Source organism: Zalophus californianus, chromosome X (genome assembly GCF_009762305.2).
Source record: "Zalophus californianus isolate mZalCal1 chromosome X, mZalCal1.pri.v2, whole genome shotgun sequence".
NCBI lineage: Eukaryota > Metazoa > Chordata > Mammalia > Carnivora > Otariidae > Zalophus > Zalophus californianus.
Window position 1 is genome coordinate 127,948,841 of NC_045612.1, and position 19,163 is coordinate 127,968,003.

The following is a 19,163-nucleotide window of genomic DNA, read 5'->3' on the forward strand; positions in this document are numbered from 1 at the left end:
CTCAGGAGCCTGGATCCCCGTTGCTGGAAGTCCTCCCCGCCCCCAGGCTGTTCATCTATTCATCACAGAACAGGGAACCCCCTTCCCCTTATGTAAGCCCTGCGTCTGGGTCTGAACTCCCCCTGCTCCTGGGCCCCACGCCCCTCACAGCCTCTCCTATCCGGGGGCGGCAGCGAGCAGTTACTGGGATGCAACCCCACAGCCCCCTGCCCAGGAAAGAGAAGGAAGAGGTGCGCCTTGCCACCAGCAACCCCCCCCCAACCCCGCCATTCGTCTGTAATGACAAGCACAGCGCGCCCGCCACGGCGCGAGGGGGAGGGGGCTCCGGAAAGAGGAAAGAAGGGGCCCCCTCGGAGGGCTGGCGCGGGGAGAGGGTCCCGGGAGCCACCTCAAGGCTGCCATGGAGCCGGGGCTCGGGGCAGCGCGGGGCGCACGGGTCGCGCGCAGGAGCCCCTAGCCGCAGCACGCACACACACACACACACACACACACACACACACACACACACACACACACACACACCCCTCCGCGCTCGCCCCCGCGCCCCCCGCCGCCCGCGTTCGGCCGCGCGCTGCTCCCCGCGGGGCCGGGCTTGCACCTGTCACCGCGCGCCCGCCGCCTCGCCGCCGCCCAAGTTCGCGGGGACTTGGCGGGCGCGCCGCCTCCCGCTCCCCGCCCGCGTCCGCGTCCTCGCCCATGGCCGCCGCCCCCGCCCGCCCGCCGCCCGCGCCCCCCGCGCCGCCCGCCCAGCCCCGCGGCCGCCGGGCCCGGTGAGCCAGCAGCGCGACCGAGCGCGGGCGCCCGTCCCCGGCACGGAGCACTGCGGATGCGGCGCGGGGCCGGCGCGGGGCTCCGGGCGCGCTCGGGGGTCGTGAGCGCCGCGCCCCGCGCCCCCGCGCGCCCCCCGCCCGCCCGCGCGCCCCGCCGGGGCCATGCAGTCGCTCATCTCGCCGGTGACCAAGGCGATCTTGGTGGCCCTGTTCATCTTCGCCATCCTGCTCATCCTGTACGTGATCCTCTGGTACATCTGCCGCGATGTGGACTGCGACCACGGGATCTGAGCCCCGCGGCGCCCGGGCCCCGCGGCGCTGAGGGCGCCCCGCCCCGAGGGCCGCCGCGCCGAGCATGGGGGCCGCGCGCCCCCCACCCCGGGCCCCGCCGCGCGCCCGCCGCCGCCGCCGCCGGGCCGTGACCTTCAGGGACCGAGCGCGGAGAGCGGGTGAGTGCACGCGGGCGGGGAGCCGCAACTTCGCCAGGGCGCGGGGTGCGGGCGCGGGACCGTCCCCGGGTGGGCGCTGCGCCCGGACTCCCCGCGGGGCTCCGGGGGGCCCTTCCCGGCGGGTCCCGCCCGCGCTTGGGGTCCGAGGACGCTGGGCGCGCCAGCCTCGGGGCGCCACCTGCGCCGCGTGGAGGCGGGCTCGCGGGGGGCCCGGGGCGTGCCGCGCGCTGCCCGCTCCCAGGGGCCTCGTCCGAGGGCGCGGGGACCCGGGCGCTCAGGTCCGCACCCCCAGGCAGCCCCGCACCGCGGAGCGGCCAGACTGGGGGGGCCCCGCGATCGCCGGCCGCCGCCGCTGAGGGGCACCTCCGAGGAGCAATTGCAAACAAAACTGAAAACAGGTCGGAAGGTGGGTGCGCCCTGCTCACACGGCCCCGGGTGGGGGGGGGGGCCGGGAGGGAGTCGAAAGCTCAGGAAGGGGGCTCGCTTTCCAGTCCCCGCACCCCTGCCCGGGAGGAGAGCGACAGATGGGACAAAAAGGAAGCTTTTACCCTCCACCAAGTGCGCCGGAGCAAGTTTGTGACTTAAATAAATAGCTCGTTAGCGAGAAAAATGCCTCCCTTTGAAGGCTGGTCTGCAAACACAACCTGTGAGGAAAAACACCCAGTTTAAAACAGGCTGCCAATTTATGCGTCTGCAGAGACAGGGATGTCTTCCTGGGTAATCAGGGCAAGCCGGGGATGTGGGTCCAGGCTCTCCTATGGGAGCTGTCCCCCTACCACCCCACCCAGGGGCTCGGGGCTTGCCAAATCCTGCTTTGTGTCATGCACTCTCCTTAGTCTCTTCCTAACCACGACTTCCAGCCACTGGAGGGTTAAGGAGACGGAAAACGCAGAGCGACTCCTTGTCCCCGGGAACCTTCTTCGGAAGCCCAAGGGGGACCAGTCGGTCAGATACGGTGTGTTTGGGGCGGCTAGGGGGTATGTGTGTGTGTGTGGGGGGGGGATTAGGGCGGGCGCCAGTGTGGTTTTCCTCCTGTAGTTAATGCTGGCGTGGAGACGCCGAGGGGTCTAGCAACAGGGGAAGGCATGTTTCCAGGATCCAGTGTGTGGGGATGAGGAGGACCAGATGATGGGAGGCCCATTTTCAAGATAAGGAACAGTATTTGAGGGAATGCAAAAAGGCTTGCAGAGACCTCCCCCCGACCATGTCACTGGTGGAAATGCTTTCCTAAGTGATTCTGCGGAGCTGACCAGATAGAGCCTCCTGTGATATATACAGTGTGTATCTTTAGAAGGCCCTGCCCAGAACCCAGTATCTCCCCAAGGTCCCCCCCATACACAGACACATACACACCTCCAGCTCGAATTCCCAAAGACCAGCTCAGTCCCAAACAACCCCGAGGTACCAGAACGGACAGAGTATCTGTGATGGATTTTGGAGGCAACACGGTGCCTCAGGTACCAGGTGCAACGAGCTTAGCAGGCACAGCCTAGGAGCTTGGCGACCACATTCCAGAATGTGGGGCCCTGGCATGATTCCCACCGAGGAGGAAAGGCCAGTGGAGCTCCACACGTCTGCATCCCACACACAGCACGTGAATCAGGATCCAAAATTATACCAAACACATACCCTGTGGGCTCAGCAGTCGGGAAACGGGAGACAGGCACCAACATCAGATGCGTGGCTCTGGGGTGAGCCTCCCTGGAGGAAGTTGCCAGTGGAGGGGGTTGGGGGAGGAGGGAGGTTGGTCACTACCAGGAGGGACATGAAAACACAGTGACAATTAAAATAGATGAAAATTACATAACTGACACCAGCCAGGATTTTTCCATGTGGCCAGGTGGTCGGTCCACACGGCTAATTATGTGAACCCTACTACACACAGAGTAGCTGATGCTCTAAAGTTGATGCTTTCAATCGGGGTGATACAGAGCAGTGTTTATTCAGTTTGCCAGAGAATGCCTCCCCGTCGATTAGGGGCTCGCCATAAGCATAGGGGAGCCGTGGACGATTAAGGGAAATATCCCTGCCTAATAGTCACGACCACCTGCACTGACAGGTTCTGAGAACGCCACATAGGATTCCAGAATTCAAATTGCAAGGCACACAGGGTAAAGGATGCCCTTCCTAGGGGACAGGAATCCCCACCATACACAGACCCCAAGTTGCCCACCATAGCACCAGAACCCCATAGGCAAAATGCATCAGAATCACCCACGTTCACAGAGCCCCTTTGGGATCTGCAGAAGCCCATCCCAGATGGTGTCCCTCTGGATCATTGTCACTGTCCCGGGGAAGAGGCCAGGGCATCGCAAACATTCCCCATGTCAGGTGCAGAAACCAAGGCAGGTGGAGGTGGTTTCTTGCCCAAGGTCACACAGCTGGGACTTGCAGAGTCGTCCCTGGTCAAAATGACAGATTCCCACTGGCAGCTTCGGGCTGGAGATGGGGTGCATGTCTTGCTCACGTAAGACCTTTCTCTGCTTCTGTTAAGTGAATGCCCGGCTCCCTATCATGTCCGTCAGGGGACACTCTCATCCTTCGGCTCTCCCGGTGAGCCTCTAGATCATGCTGACCATTTGGGGATCTCACACCTAAAACAAAACCAACCAACCAAACAAAGAAACAAACAAAAAAGAACAAAAAACAGGGAAAGTGCATCCATATCAAAACCCTCAACATCCCTTAAAAATCAGTCTCGAGTCCCGTAACATGAACCCTGAATCAAAGTAGAAGAAGGATGATCTGGAAAAAAGCCGGAAACGGTGTCTCAAGACAGAAATATCAGTACAATGTCTCACCTTCCTCATTTTCTATGGGCAACCAGATACTGAGTGGATTGCACCACTGCCAAAACAAAAACAGAACAAAACGAAAAACAAAAACCAGAAAGCACAGTTTCCTATAAGTAACAATTATATCTCATAGTTCAGAGTGAGGGACTAAGTACAAGACACAGGGTTAAAAGGATGGGGTTTACATTGCATTTCGTTGTCCTTGCAGCAACATGAATATAATTATTATCCCAATTATACGGAGGGGAAATGTGAGACCACAGAAGAAAGGTTGTATGACTTTCCCAAGAGCACAAGAAAATCAATCCTCGATCGTCTCTGGGCTCTTGACCCACACGCACGCACTTGTGGGGTGTGTGTGTGAGTGTGTGTGTGTGTGTGTGTGCGTGTGTAAATAAAATCTCACATCCATTGCCTTTCCAAAAAAGTTTTCAAGTCCATTTCTATTTTCAGCTGCTCATTTGGGTTTAGCAATCATATTTCTCTTTTAAGTTTTTTTATGGATTACGAAATAACTACTGTATATTTCTAGGTAGTGCACACACAGGTTTCAGTGGGAAAAAAATAAACAACTTTAGACCTATTTCTTCACTAATATGGATAACCGGCATGCAAATGGGGAGGGAAATGAATTTAAGAGTGTGCTCGTGTTTTGGAAGCTGGTGGTCATGTTTCTGGTGCAAGGAAAAAAACCACAAATACTTCATGTATTTGAAACAGGATATGTGTATGAGCCCCGAGCGAATCAGGCTTTGGATCCTGTATAGTTTAGGGACCCTTCCCCAAACTGGAGGGTCATGTGTCTCTCCTGCATCCTTCCCAAACTGGAGGGTCTCCAACGGGGAAAGAGCAGCGACCTGGGATCCTCAGCTTCTTTGGAAGAATAATCAGTAGAAATAAGTATATTTGATCTGCTTACAAATATCAGATGAGAGAAAGCAGAATATCCAGAACCCAGGACCAGGGGGATGTGGGCGACATTTACAAAGAGGCTGGTCGTCCATCGGATGAGAGCAAACTTCCTCAAAGTTGTAATTGAGGAAGAGACCACTAGTCCACGTACGAGAACCACACGTCCCCGATAGGCAGGCTTCTCTGACAGAAGTGAACGTTTTAAAATTCAAGCTAAGTGAGGGCGAAAAAGAATAGGTAGGCAATCTGATCCTTGCTTCCAAACCTATGTTCGGTTTAAGCAAGAAATGCCACCCTGTCAGATGATTCCCGGCGACCTCTCACTGTGGCAAGATCCTCCTGTGTCTTCCCGTGCCGAGCCCCACGTCACAGATGTTCACGTTCAAGCTGGGCTGCATTGCAGATGCCTCTAACAAATGTGGGCAGGCAGAAAGGTCGCGGAGAGCTCGAAGGTGCTTGGCAGGGGAGAAGAGCCAGTCCGTGTCGCAGCTCCAAGGTGCTCCTCTGTGTCAAGCTCTTGAGAGCGTGCAACAGAACGTGGATGTGGGTCTGAGCCTGGAAGGGGGCTGCAGGGCACGGGAGGCAGGTGAGGTGCAGAAACACGCAGCTGCCTGTCTTCCCCATCCCCATGTCCCCAGAGCCAGCCAGTCAGCAACCCCCCAGGCGGGGATGGGAATCCAACAAGAGTCCGGGGAGCAGAACAATCCCGTGCAATGAGCCACACACCTTGTGTGCCTCATGAGTCATTCCCGTTCCAAAAAGATCATGCTCCTGTAAGCCCCCCACCCCACGTTTGGTCTAGCGACACCCAACAGCAGGTAATAAGGCAGCTATGGGACCTTCTGACACCGTGCCATCACCAGGAGCTGCTGGCTTCTCCCAGAGGAGACTTCCAGAGAGGGGGCCTTCTGTCCCCAGCAGGGACATGCCCACACCATGTGGCTCCCCTCTCTGAAAGGTGCGGTGGCATCTTTCAAGCCACGCCAGCCTTGCTGTGAGTCCCCATGCACGGGCGTGTGTGCTTCCCTGCAGGCGGAGGCCAGGAGCTCTGCAGAAACCGAAGCCTCCTTCGGAGCCAAGCCAGGGCCAGGGGAATGAGTTTGGAAGCCAATTTGATAAATGTGGCTTTTAAGCTCCAATGTGTGTGAGCGTAAGGGAAGGTCTAGGCAGGGCTTGGAGGCCGTTCCAAAAGAGTTCCAGAAATACCGTGAAACGTTAATGCTCTTTTGAATCTGCAGGTGGCCCGGGAGGGAAAGGTCAAGTACACTTGTTTCGTAAATGCTCCATTCACATGTTCCTGCAAGTAGGAGTTGTGGGGCCTGGGAGCAAGGACCGGGCATGCGTTGAGCACCTCCTGTGGGATGAAGCCTGTTTCCCATGATTCTTACACACGCCCTGGGGTGAGCTGTCAAGTTTACCTGTGCGTGGGTGAAACCCCAGCCCAACCTCCCACGTTAAGGAGCTGTGTCCTATGGGGTCTGGAGGCCAGGGGTCTTAGGGCCAGGGGTCTGCAGTGTTTCTTTGTACACCATTGTGCACCACTCACCATCTGAGCAGACTAAACCTTGTGTTCCATCCACCTTCGCCTCCGTGGGACCCACTGTACCAGGTAAGTACACCCATAGGAGCGGTGGTGTTTGCACAAACACAGTGATGGGCGCCATAGGTAGACCATCCCCAGAGACAATCATGGAGCTCCATCAGAAGAAATGCACAGAGGCCATCAAGTGGAAGCCCATCGTTGACGTCTCCCAACGCGTGATGGTCCGCACACAGCGCACAGGCATGTCACTCTTCCTACGTTACCACCACGCTTGGGGCATGCGAATACAACCACCGTGACAACTAAATGACTTCATCGCCTAATATCTCACCATTTACCATTTTGACACCCATAGAGTGAGTCTCGCGGGGATGACAACAACAGGAAAGTCAGATGTCATCACCTGTGAGCAAAAAATTCCAAGACAACAACAACAACAAGAAAAAACAAGAGGGTCGACTGAATAAGGTGGTAGAGGCAGGCAGGTAGAAATGCAACAATGAACCCTTCCCAAAACAAATGTATCCTTCCCGAAGCAAGTGTTTCAAATGGGGTACGGAGTGTAGATTGGGGAACGGAATGCTAACAAGCCAACATACAAGGTTGCCTCTGAGCAGTCAGGAAAGAGGCGGTGAGCATGCTGGAGTATTTGTGTTTGCTCGTGTGCCGTTCATTGGCAAGGAATAGCGAGGGAACCCGGACAGCGACACCCAGCTGGACTGAGCCAAATGTGCACGTGTGCACCCACATCTGTCATCATAAATTTTGTCCGTCCTGGACCACCTGTCCCTCCCCTTCATGGTGACAAGCTGAAACTCTCCAGATGTCCAACCCCACAAACAAACGGCATCCAGGTACACGGCCCCCTTCATGGCGGTGCTCCCTCCTCTCTTACGCACCGAGTACTTGCAAATCCACGACACCCCTTGCTGAGATTCCTATTTCTTTTTCCCCAAACGTCGGTGACAAATTTCTCGGGCGTTGTGACCCTAATGCCGTATCCCTGTAAACTCTTTGGTTTTTATCGCAGATTTGCATAGCACTGTGATTTCAAGAAACATACACATTGCCATATTGCAGAACAGACCGACCCTAGACACTTTCCTTTGGTTTTATTTATTTTCTTTTAATTTCCTGCTTTTTTCTTTAGGCAGGTTGGCCAGGACCATGGATCCTCATGCTCCAGGGAAGCTAAAGTCTCATTGTGAAAAACAGGAATTAGCAGTTTGTGGTTTTCCCTCTGTCTGGCGGTTCTTTCTCTTCTTTGTCATTTACTTGTGTTTCTAGGGTGCACAGCCATGAGGAGGGGCTGTCTTATACCAAAGGAATTATATTTAGGAAATAATTATTCTTCTCCTGGAATAAAAAAGTCCCCTAGGCCGCGTCTCCTGGACTCGCGGTTTTATTTAGTCCAGCGTGCTATAAAGAGAAGCTGCTTTCTCTCTGAGCCGGGTGACCTGTTTTGGGGCCTACATTTCCCCACTCCTGGCGGCATCCCCAGTGGAGGGAACTTCAGCCAACCGCGCCTCTGCGAACAAAGCAAAAACGAGGGAGGTCCAGATACTAACCTAGAAATCATCTGGGGTGCCCCGTTTAGTCATCATTTGGATTCCGGAATGATGGCTTCTCTCTTGATCCCATTGGACATTTCCTGGGGTATATTTTTGGCTGGCGATTTAGTGGGCTCAAGGAGTAAGATGTGCGATGGCAATCTCTAACCAAAGTTTCATTCTCTGCAGGAATACTGATCGTTATCAGCCAGAGGGATTTTGTGTGTGCGTGCGTGTGTGTGTGTGCGCTTCCATGTTTGGACAAAGACAAAATAAAATTTGTGTGTAAGTCAAAAGGATGGGTATCACATTAAATATTCTTTTTTTTAAGATTATTTATTTGAGACAGCAAGAGAGCATGAGCAGAGGGGAGGGACAGAACGAGAGGGAGAAGCAGACTCCCCGCTGAGCAGGGAGCCCGATGCGGGGCTCGATCCTAGGACCCCGGGATCGTGACCTGAGCCGAAGGCAGACGCTTAACTGACTGAGCCACCCAGGCATCCCACACATTAAACATTCTTATCCAGTTTTGTCTGACAGTTATCCGAGAACTATGGGTCCCTATGCAAAAATGCATTGAGAAAATTTTCAAGGAAAGAAATCAATGAAACTCCCAGTTGGGAGGAAATGGTAGAACTGGAAATTAGGAGGTGGGGCCACCTGCTCTAGCGTTTGGGGCAGTGGGAAATCATGTCACGTTACTGCTGTGGTCTGGGGCTTGCAGACTGGAATCAGCACAGCCACAGGTGGGTGGGGTGGGGTTGGAGGGAGCTCCCTGCCCATATGCAACGCAGATGTTCTCAGGAGGAAGATATTGCACCAATTTGAGAGACTGCTCCAATTCTGAGATGTTGCATTTGAGACAAAGAGGTCAGAACACAGCTGAATGATAAAAAAGAGGCATGAACCAGATTTGGTCATTCCCATGGCCCACCCTGATGCCATTCTGCTGTTCCAGCTGGTGCAGGCAACCCCAGGCTCCAGGCCTGGCTCTGATATGGTCACATCTGCGTTCGCTTCCCATGGTTGTCGTGACCTCTTATCACAAGTGTAGCACCCTAAAACACCAGTGAAATCAAGCTGTTGGCAGCCCTGGTTCTTTGTGGATGTTCTAAGAGAGGATCTTTCCCTGCCTCTGCCAGCCTCTGGAGGTGGCTGAATTCCTTGGATCATCACCACACGAGCTCTCCTTCCTCTGATGCTCTTGCTTCCCTCTGATAAGGACCCTGGCTGGGAGAGTGGGGCCACCTAGACACCCCAGGATCACCTCCCCCTCTCACATCCTTCGCTACATCTGTAGCATATCCCCTTTGCTACGTAAGGCAACATCCACAGGTTCCAGGAATTAGGACCTCCTGTCTTTAGGGGGCCATTATGTAATACCGCATTCTGAGGACTTCCATCAAATTAATCCTGTAACAATGCTATTTCTGGCAAAGTGGCAGGTTCCAAATCATGATGTGTTGGAAGAGTCAGTCCTTGACCAGGAAAGTTTCCAGGAAACGAGATAGTCACTTCAAAGTGGGTAAAAATGAGCAAAAGTCAGAAGAACACCTAGAAAAATGGCTTCTAGCAGTGATGTGGTGATCAGCCCTGGCTCCTCAGTGGGAGTCCTTGGACTGTTGTAAGAAATACCTTTGTCAGGGCGCCTGGGTGGCTCAGTTATTGGGCGTCTGCCTTCAGCTCCGGTCATGATCCGAGGGTCCCGGGATCAAGCCCCGCATCGGGCTCCCTGCTCCGCGGGAAGCCTGCTTCTCCGTCTCCCACTCCCCCTGCTTGTGTTCCCTCTCTCGCTGTGTCTCTCTCTGTCAAATACATAAAATCTTTAAAAAAAAAAAAAAAAGAAAGAAAAGAAATAGCTTTGTCTTTGTCCCCGCCTCCCAGAGTCTGAGGGGCGGAGGTTTCCGTGCCTGTGGGGGACGGGGTGAGCGCTGAGTGGTGGCCCACACATGGATGGGACTTCATGAGTGCGGTCTCCCTCCCACCCATGGACAACAGTGTGCACTTACACAGCCCCAGCGGGAACAAGACAAACATCACTTCAAGATGGTGCAACCGTCCGAGGGCCTCCGTCTGGGCACAGCTGGGAGGGGACCACAGGTTCGCCAAGGTAGACAAGACAAACGGTGCTTCCTACAGGGTCAGAGAGGAGGAATCCAACCAAGAACAGAATGGATGAGGAGGGAGAAAACTCTAGACCCGCTCTGTCTGATACAGGAGCCACATGTGGCTACCGAGCCCTTGGAGGTAGCTACACTCACCGAGGGCCGGGCTTTCATAATTGTATTGAATTTTAATTGATTAAAATGCCAACAGTCTCATGGCTAGTGGCTACCAGATTGGATAGCAGAGCTAGAGTTTTGCTTTATATGCTATTCGACTCAATCATTGCATGAATCTGCTAGGAATACCATAATTAAAGTACCACAGACCAGGGGGCTCAAACATTTATTGTTCCTAGTCCCGGAGGTTGAAAGTCTGCCATCCAGGCGGGGCCGAGGCTGGTTTCTGCTGAGGCCTGTGTCCTGGGCGTGTAGACGCCATGTTCTCCCCGTGTCCTCACGTGGTCATCCCTCTGTGCGTGTCCGTATGGTCATCCCCTCTTCTTACAAGGACTCCGGTCCTATTGGATTAGGATCTATGCCCAGTGACCTCGTATTACCCAAATCCTCTCTTTAAAGAACCCATATCCCGAGACAGTCCAATTCTGAGGTCCTGGGGCTTAGGGCTTCAACATGGGAATTTTTGAGGGGGAATCAATTCACCCTATAGTAGTCTGTTAAACCTTTCTGAGCTCCTTCCATATTCCAGGACCTACTTCCCAGATGTTGCTCCTACTCTCTGAGTGTAAATTCCCGGTTGGGGAGATGGCAAGGTTATTTGATAACAGCAGTACATTTCGATCCATGCTGGAACAGAAGTCTGGGCAGGATGCCACGGAACACCTGGTAGACAGAACGCTCAGTGTCTGTGCTACAGAAACATGGCGTTGGAACCCAAGTAGGACCAAGGCAGGAAGTGGCGGGGAGGTTTCTCTGGGGACATGACCGTCAACTAAGCCCTGAAGGGAAAGGAACAGTTCTCCTGAGTGCGTTCCAGGTAGAGAAAGAGTGTATACACACACACACACACACACACACACACACACACACACACACACACACACTGCATGCCCCAGGGCAGGAAGCTCTGCAGTGTAGCTTGTACTCTGCAGATCAGGTCCAGGAGTGACTGAGACTTCATCATCACCCCCAAGGTAATGCCACCTGGAAGAAGGAGGGGCCCCCAGGCACTGGGTCTGGCTTGGTCCCCCATGTTCAGAACATCCCATCTGGGAAAAACGTTGTGCCACTTTCTGCTAAAAGTGGAGGGGCTGGTGGTCCATGAGGGTGAGCGTGGAGGTAGCTGCCCGCCTGGCCAAGTGTCCTCAGAGAACATTATCAACCATCTGGCTGTTTTCTAAATGTGGAATTATTTGACCAGAACTGTTCCTGGTTGGGGGACATGCCCATACAACCTGACTGGGTTTACACACGACCAAAGGATCTGCTTGTTTCATGGATAGTTGGTTTTTGGGGTGACCTGACAATAGCAGGGACCCGGAGTGCCCCAGTACGCTGCACGGAATGTCTCCTAAAGCTTCAGACACCCCAGATGGCCAGATCTTGGTTCTACTTGGTTCAGCCATATGCAGAATAGAAACAATCCACCAATGGAAAATTTTGTTTATGAAGACCCACGTCAAGCCTCCTTCTGCCATTTTTGTTAAGGCAAATTCCAAACTTTATTTGGATATCACTAGTTCTTCCCTAATGCCCTTGATCTGTCCCAGCATCCCTTCCAGGACACACGATTTCTTTCCTTCTCATGTCTCCTTAGGTTCCCCTTGGCTGTGACCCTTCTCGGGCAGTTCTTCAAGGAATTTCTCAGGTTTCTTGTTCTGGAGGACCTTCACAGCTTTGAGGAGGACCGATGAGGCATTTTGTAGGATGTCTTTTATGGGGACCGGTCTGATGTTTTTGCCACGAACAGATTGGGTGGTTGGGTTTTTGAGAGGAAGGCCACAGAGGTGAAATGCCATTTTCAGCACTTTTTATCAAAGGTGCCTACTGTGCACATGACTTATCACTATGGGTTTTGGTCGTGGTCATTTGGCTGACGTGCCATCGGTCCAGTCTCTCCCCCTCTTCCCATACCTTTTGGAAGGATGTCACCACGTGCAGCACACACTTAAGGAATAGCAGTTTACCGAGGGTGGAGTCCCTACGTAAATTATTTGGAATTCTTTTGCACGGGACCCATGGATCTCTTCTCCCTCATCTGTCAGTATATACAATGATGTATTTACATCAGTATGGACTCATGTGGCTATTTATTTTACACGTTGGGTTACAACCCAACGGCATTTCACTGTTATTCTCAAACTGGTCCAGTGTTGGCCATTGGGGTCTCTTTCAGGCTGGCTTCTGCATCCCTTTGACAAGTCCCCATACATTTTGGCTTTTGAGCATCTCCTTGCTTTCTAGGACTACAAGATGTTCCAGGCACCATCTGTGTCTTCCAAGCCCTGGTCCTAGAATTAGCTACTTCTCCAGGGAGCCCCAGTTTCTTTGATTTCAGCATGTATCAGGAACCAAGATGTGGATGCTGGGTGAAGTGGCTTCTCAGCAGCAATGAATACATTTAGGTTTGTTTGCTCACTATTTTCCCCCTTACACTTATGTTTTCTTTCTTTCTTTTTCTACCTATTAAGGGCCCCTGAAGGGACAGAGCGCTCTGGTGGCTGTGGAGCCTTTGTTCACCTGTTCTCCAGGTATGAGCCGAGAGGTTATGAGAACATCTCCATCGTGGGCCACCAGCAGGCCAGGACTCCAATGTAGAGGGGCGGATCCCTGGAGGTCACTCCTTGGCCCTTTTCTGGAGACTGCCAGCCAGCATGCCATCCCAGCTGCACTGTGGGGGTGAAGGGTGGGGTGATCATCAATGAGGATGAAGGCCATCCCCCTGTCACTCATCTTGCCAAGCCATTACCAGGCGGTCAGGACTCATGGGCAGTGTCTCCTCCGGGACCAGTGCTGACATCTGTAACCTCCATCCACCCTTGTGGTCCCATCCAGCCATCTCTGCCCACCCGCCTGGCCCACTCTGTCGTGAAGTTCTCATCAGCCTTCCCCTTGTGCCTAGTCGTAACTCACAGGGACTCCAACGCCCGTAGGGCAGACCATCGGAAGTGTCACCTCTTATTCCCGGCTAGAGACGTCCAGAGGACAATCAGCTTCAGATTATACCACCGATAAGGTAGGCACAATGGGGGCCTGACCCATGTCATCTCGGAAGCAATCCAGTGCTTTCTGGCCTTCTCCTGTTTGCAGAGCAAACGCTCTGAGGAAGAGACACAAGGAAGACCCCATCCTCCTTGTGGACAAATATTTTTGTTAGTCTGTTGCAAGGAGAAGAAACCGTGTTCTGGAAGAAATGAATAACCCCATAAGACACAGGCGGGGGACTGTGCACGTGGAATAAGAGAGTTATGGAACATTCTAGAAACACACCTAGCATTAGTTACATTTGGACTCTCCACAATGCATCAGGCACTTTCTCAATGGCATCATGTGGTAAGAGTTGCATTGCCTTAGTCCAGCCACCACGAAGGACTTTGAGCTCTTTGTCCTCGGCTTTGTTTCAAACCTGAGGGAAACACGATGACAATTCAGGGGGGCCCTGCCACGCAGGGCGTGTACGTCTCCATGAATGTACTTGGCAGTGTGCAACCCGGCAACGCCCACCCTCCCCCCATCCTGTCCGTATGCACCCTGGTGAGCATTTTATACACCCTCCTCAAATGCTACCATCGTTCTGTCTCGCAGGTGTGATGTATGGCGCCCTCCGTGTTGTCCCATCATAGCTTCTGCCTCCCCACACGGAGGGAGGCAACAAAGACAAAGCTGAGACGTTATGGCTATTCCAGAAAATAAAATATTTTTGAAACTGCACGGCGTCGGTCCAGATCTTTGTCTCGTTATGGTTAACAAAGCTGTGGCAGCCATGCTCACCAGCATGGTCGTGCTTGGAAAGCACAGAGAATCCACTGTCCCTGCAGACGGGCAGGGACAGGAAGGTGTTTCTCACATGAGGTTGGCATCGTCTAGTCTCTGTGTGTTCTGCAGAATGAGACACCTCTCAAATGCTTTTGAGAGGTGTGAAAGGTGTTGTTTCTATTAAAACCACCACGACGAAAAAGCAACGGCAAGCTCTTCTTAGGGTTTTAACACCAGAACACTTCTGAGGTCATTTTCCTAAATGAGGACTGGTTTCTCCATATCTCTGGAGGGTTCAGGAAGCAACCAACCCCCCCCTCCCCCTGCCCAGCCCTGCCCTGGATAGCTGCCCAGGACCACTGCCCTCTGTTTTCACTGGGCGTGTGCCTGATTTCTGAGCTGCCCCTTTAGGCAACACACCCCCTGCCCCATAGGATGCAAAGTAGGCTCTCAACTCAACCCAGAACAGGGTGGAAGGACTAATGAATGGAGCTGGAAACGTACACCTATCAAGTGCAATTTCCACTGGGTGAAAGAAAAAATAGTAACTCTTGTGTTTAGAATACATTTATTTTGCTATTAATCCAAAGAAGGAAAATATGGGGGAAAAGCTGGGCTAAGGGATAATTTCTGTGGTCTACATTCATTCCCAACAAAAGGATCCAGGGTTGGAAGGGGCTGGGTGGGGGGTACCATGTTCCCTTTGGAAAGAGGCTTCAGAATCTTGATACGGGGGATGGCTCATTGAAGGTAGCAGGTAACGTGGTCAAGAAGTGGTTGCTTTGGTGGTCACATAGGGGATTTGTCGGGAATTAGTGCCCAAGCTTTAGGAGGGATGGAGTCCTGGACATAACCAGCCCCTTCGCCATGTTTTGGGGTGCACTGTGCTAAGACCGGGGAGGCCTGAACATGGAGAATCCTGAGTGGTACCCTACATGTCATGAGCATTATGCAAATCAGATTCCCCTCCTTTCCACGAGTGTGGGAGAAGGTGGGACAACCTCCTGGGTCGGGGAGTCTCAACTAAAAGCGTGGCATAGAATCAGCCTTCCCTGGCTTATACCCAGCTTTGGGCAGCTCATCAGTGGGATACCCGGCTGTGCCCAATCTAAAACATGAAGATGGAGGGGTGGGGGGATGGGGTAACTGGGCGATGGACATTGAAGAGGACACATGATGGAATGAGCACGGGGTGTCGTCTGCAACTGACGCATCACTAAACTCTACCTCCGAAACAAATAATACCCCGTGTGTTAATTAATTGAATCTAAATTTTAAAACAATTTAAAAAACATGAAGATAATAATATGATGCCTACCGCACGGAGTCATTGTGATAAGTATGTTCATATGCGTAGACGGTCTTTAAGGACTATGGCCCGATGTAAATTCTCGACACATGCCAGCGACCATTATTCTGAAGGTTTTCAGTTCACCAGGGAACAAAGTTAGAAAAAATGGATGTTTGACCTTGTTGAATCAAGAGGACAGGGTTGTCTCATTAAGTCACGGGCTGTAAGTTTATCCAGGCCTGCTGGCGAACAAGATAAGAATTTACACTCCGCTCTGAAACCTCACCTTAAAAAAAAAAAAGAGAGAGAGAGAGAGAAAGGATCTTAGACCTTGTCTAAAAATCTGAACGGCAAAGGGATGTTTCTAAGTGGAAAAGACTCGATCAGAGGTTGGAGTTTTGTTTGCTGTGGCCGAGGTGATAGGATGGCAAGACAGTTATCTTTGAGATTCACACGGAAACTCTTGGCTACAGTATGCTCACTACACTTGCCAAAAGCTGTAGAAACGATGAAGGTTAAAGCAAACCGTGAATGTGATTCTTAGTAAGCGTCTGCTGCCCGTATTGGTAGTTGGGAGAAAAATGTTTAAAATCAAGAGTATTAGTACATTTTGTAAAAGCTCAGTGTTCTGGGAGAAGCTAAGAGAAAACGCGCTAACAGCTTCCTCCCTTACTTTACAAATGAGAAAAGGGGGAAGGATCCAGTTTCCAGAATCGATTCTAGAGACTCAAGCAAGGCATTAATCTGGCATAAGCATTTCCACTTAGCACAGGCTCTGTGGTAAGACAAAGATACCTAAAAAATATATCATCAGCACAATGTAATAGCGCTACCAGGACAGACGTAACCTCATTGACTCCTTCTCACCCCTTCGAGGGAGGGAGGGACGCTCTTGATCTTTTATAGATTGGGGAGTTGATGAATGGAAGTTGCTTGGCCTGGGTAAGCATAAGCTAGGAGCAGGTGTGATTCAAATTCCTGGGTGTCCCACTGCAGGACCCATGTGTTAATCCCCACGATATTCTCACTTGCTCTTTCGTTGATTTTGCTCACCAGTCTGAGTGGGGACAGCTCATTGTTCTTGTGTTTGGCACACGGTTATTTATCTTCCCCATTTTGATTGACATGCGCACTTTGTGTGTGTGTGTGTGTGTGTGTGTGTGTGTGTGTGTGTGGCATGTCTTACCATTCCAGATACCTGTGGGCTCCAGTGTCTCATCTTGGATGAGATGTAAGTGTAAAATTGGGATCATTCAGTTTAAAACTCTAAGTGAATTTACAGTTTTCCATTGGAAAACGACTGTCCTTGTTTTTGAGCCACTCAAGAGTTTTGCCCTCAAGTACATTTGAGGGGACACATTTAATGATTACTCGTTCCATTGTGGTATCATCTACTGAGCTCTCACTAGGCCATCTAGACCCAGACGTCCTCACAAAATCTCCAGGACAAGCCTGTAAAATGGGCGCTATGGATCTCTCTGCTTTAAGGACATGACAGAGAAGGAGCAGAGCGGTTGAACTGCACGCTTAAGATAACACAGCTTGTACCTGGGGCTCCTGAAACAGCATACCTACTCCTAGCCTCTGCATGGGACCAGCAAATAGCCTGAAGGATGGAAAGGGATGGGCAGCAAACCATGAAGTTGAGACTCTTTCATCGACCCATCTACCCACTCATCTACTTGCCCAACTATCTATCCATTCATCCAGCCATCCACTCATTCATCCATCTACCCACCAATCAATCCATCCAACCGTCCATCTTTGCATCCATCACTCATCTATCTTTCCATCCATTCATCAACGCAACCATTTTTCCATCCATCATCCATCCATCCATTCATCCATCTACCCACTAATCCAACCACCCACCATACCATCTATCTGTCCATCCGTCCATCCATCTTTCCATCCATCGCCCATCTATCCTTCCATCCATCCATATATCCATCCATAAACCCATCCATTTTTCCATCCATCATCCATCCATTCATTCATCCATCTACCGACCAATCCATCCAGCCACCATACCATCCATCCATCACCCACCTATTCTTCTATCCATTCATCCATCCACCCACCAACCCACTTACCCATCTATCCACCCATTTATCCATCCATCCACCCATCCAACAATCCATCCATCCATCCATTCACCCATCTTTCCAATCATCACTCATCCATCCACCCACCCACCCACCCACCCACCCATCCATCCATCTATCCATCTATTCATCCATCCTTTACTTTCTGAAATCAAACACTTACACCCTATATTTAGGCCTACTTCACTACCTGATGTAGCCTGGGGAATCAGTACTCATTAAATAATAAATGCACCCATGAATGAATGAATTGGCTTAGTCTGGATCATTCTGCAGACAATTTATGGGTGTATTTTTATTTTCACCAAGGAATAAACCCAAAGGAAGAGAACTGCTTGGCTGGAAGAAACCTGTGTTCCCAGTTGCATTGAGGGGAATCATATTCCCCTGGAGAGAGAGCCAAGCTCATGATGGAAAGAAATCACAAAACATATTTTGCACAATATGTGTTGATCCCTTCACAGTTCTCTCTGCTTAGCTTTGTGTTCCAGAGACAATTAGATTCCAAAGAGTTTCCATGACTGTATACGCAAGAGATTAAATTCTGGCCACGTGTAATTAGTTCAAAAGTTATGGTTCATAAATAACACTAAAGAGAGGGATTATATTCTCCTGATGGTTCAGGAAATTGGAAACAGCGGATTGCAATACTGAATGTTACTCACTGATAAGACGGTGGGTAACATTCTCAGCCAAGTTCCCAACAACTGAGCACATCCTACCTAGAAATTCGGAAAGCGGAAGAATCCTGTTTATTCTCCAGTGTTGACAAATGTCTGAACAAGTCTGAGATACTTTCTATTTGAAACGTCACTCATTTCACAATGCCTGGAAGGTAACATGCCTTTTATTTCTTATATATCTTTATATGATCACATCTTTTGTTTTTAGAATCTCCACCTTACAGCATCTTTGACCATGGCTTGCTGTATTGGTTTAAACAACCAAGTACCCAGGATTTAATTAATTATTCCACACAACTGCAAGAAAGACAGTGAAAGGTGGCCCTATTAGCATTTAGATGCTGGAGAATTCCAGCATCACCTACTAGCATTGGCAAGCAACCACCTCCAGACTTTTGCTTTTTAAAGCCACGTCCTGAGCCCTCTGGGCCTCTGGGCAAATGCACTTTGCTCTGTGCAGAATCCCGCTCTGGATATCCTCTGCAGAACTCCACAGGGAGCACCCCATGCAGACTGTGCCTCTTTCCACAACGGGTTCTAAAAACCATCAGCTTCACGACACTCGTTTTTAAAATTTAATGAAATTTTTAAAATTCCCTTTGTACCTTTGTTTGCTGTTTACACAACAGATTACTTAGCACTGATTTGTTTTTCCTTAAAGTTCCTCTTCCCTCCATTATTTACTAACCCCCATTTTGTAACTATTTTTCCCCAGTTTGATCTATGACAGGGATACACCACACACAAGTACACAGAAGAAGGTGGCAAGATTGCACAGGTGCATATTGTTGATGGTTTCTGGGAACAGTAATATGTTTGAGGGATCCATCTGGGGTGTTCACCTCGTCTTCTCTGATGCATTGCTTGGCCATGTGCATTTCGTACTGCAGGTCAGGCAAGTGGCTTTTGCATGCTCCACCCCCATCTCTGGAGTTAAGCAGACCTAGGTGCCACTCTGCTACAATTTCCAGTCTGGCTTGTCTTCTGCACTGTGTTTTCACAAATAACCACCCATATTGTATAAAGG

General features: G+C 51.3%; 1 long non-coding RNA gene across 1 annotated transcript; it reads left to right on the plus strand.

Annotated features, from left to right (window-relative positions):
- The first annotated feature begins 1,137 nt into the window (after nt 1-1,137).
- On the plus strand, nt 1,138-14,012 carry LOC113931070. Its single transcript, XR_003522674.1, has 2 exons — nt 1,138-1,219; nt 12,773-14,012. It is a non-coding gene; the product is annotated as an uncharacterized LOC113931070 (long non-coding RNA).
- The last annotated feature ends 5,151 nt before the right edge of the window (nt 14,013-19,163 follow it).